Source organism: Glycine max, chromosome 5, assembly GCF_000004515.6.
Source record: "Glycine max cultivar Williams 82 chromosome 5, Glycine_max_v4.0, whole genome shotgun sequence".
Lineage (NCBI taxonomy): Eukaryota > Viridiplantae > Streptophyta > Magnoliopsida > Fabales > Fabaceae > Glycine > Glycine max.
Window position 1 is genome coordinate 28628233 of NC_038241.2, and position 13227 is coordinate 28641459.

Here is a 13227-nt window from a genome sequence, read left to right on the forward strand (position 1 = left end):
ATTAATTAATTTACTTACACAATAGTAAATATTTTTTATTTCTTGAATTAAGTATGTATAATTTCTTTTGTTTAGATCACTGATATTTGAACACTATGAATATATAATTATTTTAAATGTAATTACTTATAAGATTATAATTTATAATATGTGATACATTTTTATATAGTTTAATTTTTAAGGATTTAAATTTTAAATATCTAATTAAATGAAATAGATTTCATTAATTAATTTGTTTACTCAATTGTAAAAATTAATGCATTAATATAGTGGGCTTAAATACTTAAAAGAAAGCTTTTAAATTAATTTGTTACGTAATAAATTTTAATCACTTAATGCATGTATTAATTGATATGACATAGGATAATCCAACTTAGAGATTTTAAATTTGAGTCCTATGAATGTAATTGTGTTAATTACTTAGAAGAAAATTTTGTTGTCTATAATAATCATATTTAATTCAATTTAAGAATGATTGTCTACATGTAAAGAATATTCTTTATAAAAAAAATATTTTAATTAAATCTAAAATTTTATTTAAAAATATAATACACTTAATTTTTGTTACTAACTTATAAAATTATATTTTTAAATAAAATTTATTAATTAGACATATAAGTATTATTTTGAAATTTTTGTTTCATTTTCAATCATGTTAATTTTTTAAAATTAAAATAATATAAGGTGTGTCTATGGTTTGATTTTGATCTAAATGTTTTAGTTTTTATCTCATATTTAATTATTTATTTTTTTAAAAATAATTGTATTCATACAAAAATGCATATCGACCAGCTTGATTTGTACATCTGCACCGCAAAATGTTGGGTTTCAATTCATCACCCTACCTTTAGCAAACAACATCTGTATTTGCTATTTTGCTATATATGAACAACTTTACATTTGCTTATGGTTTCTTTAATTTTCAACAAACATTTGTCATGCTTTTTTATATAAAGTTTTATTTCTTATATCAACCAGTATATTAACGAATGCAAAATTGCAGTGACATCTTATTTCATTTTTTACTAGAGCATTTTCCATTCTGCACATTGATAATGTACTGCTTGGTAAATACTCCAAGGGTTTGGATATGCTATCCACTGATAATATGCTATCTTGGTTTTGTCGGTTGCTATATACATTTAGCCACACTATCGATTAGTTAATACCTTTTTAAAATACCAATTACTACATTCATACCTATAATTGCTATTTTTACCCATCATTAAATTAAATTTTGTAATCTTCATAACTATACAATAGGTATTATATATTTTTATATCCAAAAAAACAATACATCTACTTATTTTATTCATTAGAGATTTTTTTTATATCAACCAATTATAAATTTTTCCAAGTTTAACTTTCCAAAGCATGACAAAAGAATAAAAAAAAATTATTATCATGATTTAGTTATTTCATTGTAATATAATTTATAAACACCTTATTCATCATTTAAATTGTAATTAAATTAGATTAGATTCCAAAATTTGAAAAACTAGTCCAGTTTTTTTTTTAAATCTCCATACAATTATATAACTCCAACTATTTCAATTTATTAACAAATTCCTTTAAAAAATTCTCAATTTCTTTACAACATTATCCTAAACATACACAACATCTTCTATACTGCACGGGTGAGTAACTAGTTTTCATTTAAATCAATAGTACGAGAACAAACAAATGCCTTTTATTTGTCTACATCCAGAATGTATGTAGAATCACGAATTACTGCATTAGGAAGTATCGTGACATCTCATGACCTCATGCATGGATTACGGCTAATGAATCACGCATGTCAGCACTTGGGGCAAAAATACCAAATGGGATTCCTTGTAAAGGTGACACGTGTAATTTTGTTTATATTTTTTGTGTGAAAAATACTAATTTTTTGTAACTTAGTAATTTAATATCACGTGTCACCTTTACGGGGAACGCGCCCCTCGGGGAGGCGCACACTACTACAAAAGTAGTTTTTTAAGTCATGAGATTTACGACGGTTGTGAAGAACCGCCTTAGTATAAGGTGTGGTGGCAATTTTGTAATTAGGGGGAGAAACTCTGTTTTTTAAGTCGTACGTTCTAAGGCGGTTACGAATGACCGTCTTAGAATGATGTATTATTGTAAGACAACGACGGTCATATGTAAGCCCGTCTTTGTTCCTCACCTGGCCCGCTTCGACTTTTGAATTAAACTCCTGAACCAAACACTTTTTAGCTCCACCATTGTTGTGCCCTAGGTCTAACCCCTCTCCGTTAAACCTCGCTCTCCCGCAAACCTCGGTCTCCCTCAATCGCTCTCCCTCAAACACCACTCCCAGAAGGTCCCTTGAAACGTCACTCTCTGCCCAACATTCTGTGCAGTGGAGCTCGCAATCGCGCCGTGAGTATGCATAGTGAGGTCGCCCTTGTCGTGACTTGTCTGCCATCTCGAAGAAGTGTATCTGTTGTGTGCCGTAGGTCATTGTACCGATAAGTTTACAAATCTCGTAGCCTGTAACATGCTATGATGGAATGTTAAGTGTTCTGCACTGAGTATGGTGCAAAGTTTTCTCTGTTTGGAAAGGAATTACACTTGCTGAACTTTCCTTAAAAGTGGCATGTTTCCTTGGAGGCTTCCTTTTTTCTACTAATTCTTTTATATATTGGATAAAGGGATTCTATTGTTTGATTGTCTGCTGCAGCAGAGGTTTTTGATGTATGCTTTTGTGTGGTCTGAAGGGATTCTATTGTTTGACTTGTTTATGTTGGTGGTGATTTGTGTGGTCTGCATAAATTTTTTTGTCTCTTTATGGGAGCTTATGTAAGAGACTATGTTGAATCATGACTTCCGTTCTACTTTTGTTCAGCTTTCTTTTGTTAAATATATTATTCTATTTACAAAAAAAAAATTAGGTTCCAATCTGACTACCTTTGTGAGGACCTTTCATGCCTTGACTCTTATAAATCCCTAGTGTAGAACTCACCTAAAATTTTCATTACCAAAAAACATGGGGTATATTGTATCTCATATACAAGTAAACATATTATTGTTCCTTAAGTACAAGAATCCTATCAGCATAAGTGCAAGAATCCCATATACAAGTAAAACCTGCGTTCCAACATATTATTGTTAATTGAAACAAAACATATATATTATTGTTAATAACCTGCAATCCTATCAGCATAAGTACAAGAATCCCACACAACTATATGAACATCATTAGGCTAACAGTCTAACACCTTACATTCTCTTCATGCATTCCATGGGTTGAGATTCATTGAGTAATCATACAAAGAGAATGAAAAGTTCTTTATCCTTCTAGACAACCTTGACCAAGATCTAAATTAATCATATGAAACACAAAATCTGTAATAGCAACTTCATGAATGAATACAACACTATCTCTATGCAGCCGAAGATACCAAACAACAACAAACCAAATAGTCCACCATTGATGTCAATGGTATTATAATTTTAAGAATGTTAATGGTATTGTAATTCTTAACCAGTCAACCAACCTTATATCTCTGAAGTTAATGGTATTGTAATTTTTAAGAATGTTCCTTAAGTTATGTGAAATTTCAGGAGAAAACCATGTGCTATGCTACTTGTGAAAAAATCTGAGTTAATCAGCAATAAAACTTTAGTTTGCTTTGCTTTTTTAAAGGATCTAATTTACTTGTTCAGGCTCCAAAATCAATGGTGACCATCTTGAAGATTCACATGAGAAATTATTAAAGGAAAAAAAAATTGTCTAGTTTATAACATAGCTGAACTGCATAATTTGTGAAATTGAGAGAACATACTTTGGCACCCGTAAAACATGCACTTTTTATTTCAAGAAACTTTACCACAATTGCCTTGATCCTTGATGTCAGTTACTTCTCCTTCCTTCCTCCAATCCTTGCTTTCTGGAAGATCCCCATGTTCATGATACATGAATCCTGTGTGTGGAATCAACCTAGTTCCAAAACCCAGCTAAGTACTTACAAACTCTTCATTAGTAAGATCTGCAAATTTGTTGTCTGTGAGATTGTAGGAATACTTTTGAGAGTTTGTGCACCCTATGTACTCAATATTTGCTTGGTAAATGCCAAAACGGATCTCCCATTCTTCTTTATCTTCGTAATTTCAACCATTTTGTTTAAGCCATCTATCAAACCTCACCTTCATGGCTTCTAGGTTGGATGAATTATTCTTGTGGATTGGAGGACATTCACTTGCACTTATCCATGTGTTACACAAGATAAGAAGATTGAAGATAGTGTAGGTTAATATGGTAATTGTCATCATGGCTTTTTCTCAAAGCAACTGGAGAATGGGAATTTGCATTCATATTTATCATAACAAAATCATACTTTCTGTTCTTTAAGAGGTGTTTCAGACACATAAGTGCCTTCTTGTGTTCATGTCCTTCATGTTTGAGTTTTAACAAGGCAAGGCTTTTTATTTAACTCTTCATTTTCTCTGCATGGCCTTAAATTAAGATGTGTTACGTGTAGGTCATGGACTACTTAAGGTTTTAAAAGGCAAAATATACTATATAGTTTATATGTGACACATTTGAATGTTAGATATAGGTCTTGTCATCAATTTAGGAAGTTTCAACTTTTTTATCGACAAATTTAATTGTTACTTTTGTTAAATTTTGTTAACAACAGATAGAATCCACGAAGTTCAATTGATGTAGAAGTTTGGTATTTCAAATTGTACATGCAAACGAAAGTTTCAAAAACATTCCTCCTATATATACAAGAAGCGAGTTTCTTAACAAAGGACTCTTCATGCATATAAATTATTGGATAATTTGAGAATACTACAAAAATAATTGGATCGATGGTCTAGAACTAGTACTACTTATCTATGATTCTAGTTAATTAGTTTGATTTTTAAATGATGTGTAGTTGAATTTTATTAACTTTCTGATAAATTAAAAAACTTGACATCACATCTGCTGAAAATTAACTAGGACTACAAACACGTACCTAATAGTCTAGATACTTTAGACCATCCAATAATTTCTCATGCATGCACACCTCCAAAAGACTAGGCAAAGCCTGCATACTAATTTTCCAACTCCTCTGGCTATAACCTTTTTAAGTGATTGCTATCATGAGTCAGAAAGGGCTTTAAGTTTCAAGTGTATTACCAAACCAGCCAAAAGAAAAATGGGACCTAAATTAGTAATTACATAAATAGCAATTTGAGTTCTAAAATTCAATATTTTAAAGATGTAAACATGTTTTTCTCTCCAAATTGTTCAACTGATCAACTTATAATGGGTGACATTGACAGGCTGACTTAATGATGACTATAGAATAATTGGCGGAAAAGACGTATATATTTGGACTTTATCTTAGAAATAGTAGCCAAGATTCTTCTCATCTGAAGCAGTTGAGATTCTTGTACTGTTATCAACGTATATGTCTTGGTCTGGTATCTTTTCTATTGCTTGAGAAGTTGCTTGCTTCACAGTTTCATGCTATCTATTCAAAATGAGGAAAATGAAACTGTATTTGTACTAATTCGATTCATGTATACTGCAGAATTTGAAATTAATAGTTGAAGATTCATGGTTTGCCTGTTTAATCCAATTCTATTTTGTTTGTTTTCTTATTTTAGTAAAAAGCACTAATTGTTATTTTTATGTCAGAATCAATGTTAGAAACTAGTTAAACCTAGGGAGAATCAAGGAGGAATCTTCTAAATGTTTGCCATTAAGTTAAATGGGAATGAAGTTACTGATGTGGTGCTTATATAACATAGAAACAATTTTTTTCATCATTTATATCACTATCTTAGTGAAGTTAAACAAGTTAAATGGGAATCTAAGTAGTTATAACACTATCTCGTGTAACTTAATAAAAATGGTATAAACTACTAATGTGTTTCATTTATTTCATCATTTCTCTTCTAAGTTTCAAACCTAACCAGAGTTGTCACCATCAATCAATGTAATTTCTATTTTAAATTCGAATAACACTATTCGGCAACATAACACGTTGATCTTAAATGAAATAAAAAAAGTAATTAGATCTAAAAGTATATGCAGACCTGTGCCTCATAAGCATTATCCAAAATTAGGATCCAGAACTCAATCAGGGAGCAAAACATAAGTAATTAGATTAAAAAAAAAAGTATATGGAGACCTGTGCCTCATAAGCATTATCCAAAAGTATGTTTGCTGATTTAATATCTCTGTGAATAATCTTTGGGTTGCCTAGAGTCAAATAAAATACTTTAGCAATTAGCTTTTCAAAATTGTACAAAATTATCATTGAGATAATAATTGAAAGATAGAATAGGGAGCAACTGCACAAGATTAGTTAGCACTTATAAGTGTCACTTTTGTTTGAAGAAATGTTCACAACATCTAACACTGTCAACATCCCATGAAGAGACCAGTCTTAAAATTAACACGGAACTCATATAGTGTCATGTGTACATAATATATAGTGTACAGATTTAAAATAAATTCATATTTTAAGATCCCCAAAGCTTCCGGCCAGTTCTCTGCTGTAGAATTTATTTTTTTCCCATTCTTTTGATATCTTTTAGTAAATTTCGTCAAACATAATACACAATGAGAGGATAACAAAAGCAAAATTAATAGAGTTTTCGTTCAGGTTGGTTTTCAGTTTTTAATTTTAGTTAAACAAGTTAAATGGGAATGAAGTTAGTGATGTGGTGCTTATATAAATGAAGTTAGTGATGTGGTGCTTATATAACACTGAAAAAACTTCAATATTCACTTGATCCAAAATTGTACCCCAACAAGGTAACAAAACAGTTTAGGAGAAATTCAGGAAGAGAGAAGTCAAATATGAAACTAGCACTTGTGGAATCAAATTTCACTAGGTGAAAGTTAATACAAGACTCACCATGAATAATGTTAGAATAAATGAAAAACATCCAATTGTATCTCAATCATATGTTAAGATTAGTTCCATATTTCATTATTATCTGAATTACCTCCCAGGATTGGCTTTCATATTTCCTTATTATTGACAAGAACCAAGAGAGAACCAATCCACAAAAACTAGCCATTGCAGTTGGAGAGCCCAAGGCCTTTTTTAAATTCACACTCAAATCCCATATTTGCAATGTGGGACTCCAGCCCCATACCTTGCAATTGGATTCTAACAATTATCTCATGATTTGTTTCCTATTTAATTAGGATTATGATAGATTATTACTATAAATAAAAGTTAGTGCTTTATGTTTTATATTATATTGTAACATATCATATAAAATCAAGTCAACATCAATCTCAATGTATTCAATCACTTTTATCTCCTTTTTCTCATTTTATACTTAAAACCATATAATTTCAACCATAGTTATTAATTGTGCCCGGTAGTGCCGCAATCATGCTGGAGTGAAGCAGAGTGGCACCCTGCCACTCCTCCAAGGGAAGTTGCGACACACCTGGCTGCTGCAGCCAAAATCATGGCAAAAAGCACGCGCTACAGCTAGAGAATGCTGAAAGTCAAGTTTTCCCCTAAAACCAATGTCGTTTCAGGGATATCTTGGGGGCAAATTTGAAAAATCCACAGCCTAATAAATCTGATGCATTTTATGTAATGAGAGATTCCAAAAGTAGTGAGAAGTTGAGTTAAGGACAGAAACTAAGGAATGGCAGGAAGAAAAAAAGTAAATAAAGAAAAATGTCTAAGAAAAACCCTCCAAAATAACTTGGTGGAAATAATTTGGAACAAGTTCTCAATTTGTATTAAAAAATTATTATCTTTTCCCTGTGTCCAATGAGTGTGAATGCACAATTGGCTTTACGGTGCAACTTAATCCCAAAAATAAATGATACTTCTGCATAAAGTAAATATGTACTCTACTGTTCTTTTAATAGGTACTAAACAAGAATGGAAGCTTGCTCAATGCACTGTTGAAGTTGCTTCCAATGGATTATATACTGCAACTAATGAGCTCTGCATTGCCTGTCTAAAAGCAAAGTCAGCTTCAGGTAGAGCTTGCCATGTTGGCTACTGTTCATGTATACATTCAATTTCATACATGCATAATGCATATGCTTGTTTTCTTTCTATGTTGATGTATCAGCATTGCGGTTGTGTATGTGTTGATTTAGCATTCTTTAACTGTTCATAGGTGATTTACAAAGCACGGTTCTTTCAATGAGGGATTGTGCATATGAGGCTAGTGTTGCACTGTCTACTTTTGCTCAGGTTTCAAGGATCCATACTGCTCTAACTTCTAAAAGTGGTTCTATGCTTGAAGAGGTAATGCCCAAATTTGATATTTTCATGTGTTAATGGGGAGTCTAATTTTGAACAAATTTTTCCAGATGATTTATAGAATTTTATATCTGTATTGATGTCCAATCTAGGTATTATGCACATGTTAAATGTTAATTACATTTACACAGCTACAAGTTCTTTAACTCAAGAAGAAAAAAATGCTTTAATATTTACCTTGTTGATCATTTTATCTAGCATATACTTTTCACTTTTTATCAATTAGTAGGCCATTTTGATTCATGTATACAATTTTTATTTTATTCTTTAGTCTTGACTCTTGACTCATTTTTTTATTCTAATTGTTGTTTCTCCATTATACTTCTGTTCTTTTAGAAATTCTCATAGATATATTAATTAACTTATCGTCAACCTCTGTATTATCACTCAACTCACCTCTAAAATGTTATATTCTATGCAGAGCTGTCCTTCATCTTACAATCCCAAGCACTATCATGAACTCTACAATTTCCGAACTAGAGGCTAAGTTGCAAGGGCATCAGCTGATTCGAGGGATAATTTGGTGCCATTTGCTCCTCTCCAATTGGAGTCACCAGTTGGTCAACTTCTGGAAAAAATCTCAAATACCCATCCGCATCTACTAACAACAATCATTGATCAACAACTAGAGAATCTTCAGAATGTTAGAGATGCTCACAAAGAATCTGATACATCTCAGGACTCCCTTTACAAGTAAGTCTAACATGTTTTTTTTTCCTGTCTTTTTCCTCTTTATTCTGCTTTGACTAGAAGTACCCATGTGGTAAGGAAAAATTGAGAAAATTGAAAACTTTTTAGGACTACTATAGCAAATTTAGGTTCATAGAGATGTAATTAACTGTAGCACCTTTCTTGCATCAAATGTGTTTACGAGAATTAATGTATGAGAATTTGCCTGCATAGTTTTAAATTTCTTCTAATGTTTTTCTTTTTCTGTCTTGAATTTCTTCAATTTCTTACTAAAAATGCAAAAATGATTGTTCAAGAATTAGTGGAATAAAATATAAGGTTGTGGTTTTATATAAGTTACACTGAAAGTCTATTTATTATATGACTAGGAAAAACCCTTAAATATAATTGGCACCTATGAGTAACATTCAAGAATATTGAAACAAAACTTGGATATATTTATAGTGAGTTCATTTTTTCCATTTGATACAATGCATGAGCCATCAAGAGATTAAAATATCCACTGGATGCATTTAGTTTCTTCTAGAATGAAAATCTAGTAGAAATTTGTGTCAAATTTTAACATAAACAAATGCATGACTCACTTGTAAATCTAGTAGAAATTAAATATTTTTTACATATTAAAATATGCAAAAATACATAAAAATATTTGGTGTTTTGTGTTTTTTCTCTAATATTAAGACATGTTTCTATAATAAGCTTATATAAGTATTTGTATAATTGTATGATAGAAAAATAAGAAGAAAAAAATTCTATAAATTAAAATTAATTTATACAAATTAAAAATTATCTTTTAGATAAATTATGTGAAAGAATAATTTATGAAAATTAACTTACGTATAAATTAAGTTAATTTTAGCTTTAAAAACATTATTTTTATTTCATTAAGTGTTTCCGAAGAGTTTATCAAACATACTGCTAACATATTTTGGTTCAGCATATAGTATACCCTGTGCTTCCTTACATTCGTTAAGCATTATTACATCGCTTTATACTTTCTTTTTTACACTAAAGTTTATGCTAAGAAAATATTTTATTTATTTTAAAGTCAAATAAAAATAATAATTTTGATAAAAATATTAAAAAAAATGTTATTTATTAATAAAAATCTAAAATTTTAAACTCAAGTCATACTGTTAATTGTCATTAGTTGAACTTAAAGAGATCAACAGTACGTCAATACTAAGATGCCCCTGTAGGTCCTCTATGCACAATAATTATATTATATTATAAGCGTGTGTAAAAAATAAACTAAAAAAATATAGACAAAATGGCTTGTGCAAAAAATAAAGATAAAAAAGAGATAACCAGGATGATAAAAATATCCCGACAAAGATAATTTTTAAGGAGTAAATGCATGTGTGTTTTTTGTTCAGCCTTATTACTTAACCTATTGAACCAAAAATTAATTTTACTTGTAGCATATTATGAGTGTCGTTGATATGAACGTTTTTTTAACTTTTTGCGAACTACAGAAATTCATTCATAACAGGATTTCTGTTAAATAGATCATCCCCATTTATTGTTATTATTATTATTATTATTTGACTAAATTACTAATTTGTCCTTTTATTTATTTATTTGATCATTCTTTTAATAAAATGTTTAATTTAATTTCTTATTTTTTAAAATATTTAATATGATCATTTCTTCTAGAATGAAAATCTAGTAGAAATTTGCTTTGACAGACTTATTAATTCTCTTGCATCATTTTCATTTGTTAGTCTATGCTTGAAGAAGTTGATTTTTACAAATGTGTTTGCATATAACTTGGCCTAATCCCACTTGAGTGTTTTTGCTTACACTTTTGCACTTGTGTCTATTATAGTTTTGGTTCCCATCAAATTAAAAAAAGGCAAAAAAAAAAAAAAGAAATATACCAAAAAAAATTAAAAAAGTAAAAAAAAAACAATACTACGACGGTTATTGTATAACCATCTTAGTATATTGCACTTACTACGCCGGTTATTTCACAACCGGCATAAAAAAGTTAAAAAAAATTGGCAACACTATGACGGTTATTGTACAACCATCTTAGTATATTGTACTTACTACGCCGATTATTTCACAACTAACGTAAAAAGTCATTTTTGCATGTCACATACAACGACGGTTGCTCCTAACCCGTCGTAGAAAGAAAAGACATACAACGAAGATTCTATATACCTGTCGTAGAAAGCACAGACATACAATGACGGTTCATCATCAACCGTTGTAAAAAGTCGTATTTACAATGACAGTTGATAGGAGCGTCTTTAAAATATTTCCACCTTTTACGACGACGAGTGTTATGACGGTTAAAAACCGTCGTTAAAAGCACTACTTAACCGACTTAAAAAGTCGTATTTTTAGTAGTGGCATTGTAGTAAAAAAAATAGACCAACGGTGTAAATAATTTCAAAACAGACTCATTTAGGTAAATAATTTGCAAAAGGAACCTCATTTGGTATTTTTGCTCAGCACTTGGACTTTTCAAAGCTCGATCACAACAAGCGTGTATCATCCATTTGGAATTTTGTTTCATTTTTCATAACAGTCGGCTATAACTATTGACTTGTATGAAGCCCCATGTGAAGCTCCAAAGATCTTATTGTCATTTATACTTTGGACGCTATAAGACTTGTATGAAAAACAGTGGGCTATATATTATTAGGTCATGCTGACATGAAAAATATTTTTAAGAAAATGCTAATGAGGGCCCTTAATCTTAAGGCCATCTCCAATGAAAAATGCTTGAAGAGTTTCTTAGGATAAAAATTTAATTTTTTATTTTCTTTTATTGTTAGAGTTCACATTGTGGGTTTCTTAAAATTGACCTGAATATCTTAGATAAGTAACTCATCTCCAAATTTTCTTAAAAATAAAAAATAATTTAATATGTTATAAAATATTTAAAGTGAGTATCTGAAGTTTTGATCATTAGAGATGTATTAACCGTACTAATTAAGGAAGTTAAAGTATAAATGTTTTTATAGGAAGACGAAAAGTTATGTTGTTCATGATTTTCTTACATTTTTTTATAATTTTTATAATAAATATTTTTTCTTTTTAGTTTCTTAAAGATTATCTCAATGGTATTGATTAAAAAAACCCATATTTTTATATCCAAAAATTATAATTTCATCAACTAAAATTCTCACTATCCAGCCTTTTTTGTTAAGCAAAATAACACGAACACCAAAAGGTTGATCGTGTGCTTAAACAACTCACATGCATCATTATTAATATTGTAACTATAATTAATATACATGTAATTTAATTAGAATATTGTCATCATATGTGTACGTATCATAAAGGAAATTAAAAACCACTTCAATTTTTTTTTTCCAAAATGACACTCATTATACCATCAAGTGGCAAATTTAATGACTTAGTTACATACTTCATTAATTAACAAGCATCTTCGTTTGTTTTCTTTTTTTTAATTATCCGTTAACTCAAATTCATTTATTGGTTATGGCAGGATATTCCAAGTAGTATGTACTACTTTATGAAAGAGAAACGGTTCACTCAATTGAACATAACAAATTGTGTCGGCATTGTTTATAATCACTAGCGAAAGACGATAAAAATTGGATTTGGATGGAGAGATTTTTTCAAATCCCAAAGCTGACAAGGAATTAGTGTTTGAATTCCCTAATCTCAATGTCAACTATGCTTTCATTTTGCCTTGCTTGTAAATTTATTGGAATATTGAAGTAACATTTGTAAATTTTTGTAAATTACACACTTATTTGCTTCTCAACCTTTTGCGATAAACTTTGACTTTAACAGCATGACTTTGTTATTTTCGTTATCATATATAACACCTGTTTTTATTTTATATCATCATCAGATTTTATTTGTACATATCAATTATCCGCTTTTTTATTCTATATTCCTTTTTAGCTCATTCAATTGCTTTTAAATTTAGAAAATTGCAATATTATATAATATTATAACTATATAGTTGACGCCTATATTGTCAATTGTATTTTTCAGCTTACCCGTGCGAATGCACGGGTTACTTACTAGTTAAAAAATATAAAATATGAAAGGAGTAAGCTACAAATGTTAGTAAATAAAAACAATTGTCATTAAGATAATAGTATGGGTTTAGGTAATTATACACAAGTTGTTTGGAGTTATATTTATTTTATGTCATTATTTTTTTCTCATTTTTTATTTTATTTTACATTTCTCTTTTTTATCTTTTAATTTCTAAATTTTTCTATTATAAAAAAAATTACATAAATATTATTTCTCGTAAATTTTGAACCTACTTGTTGTCACTGATATGTTAAATAAA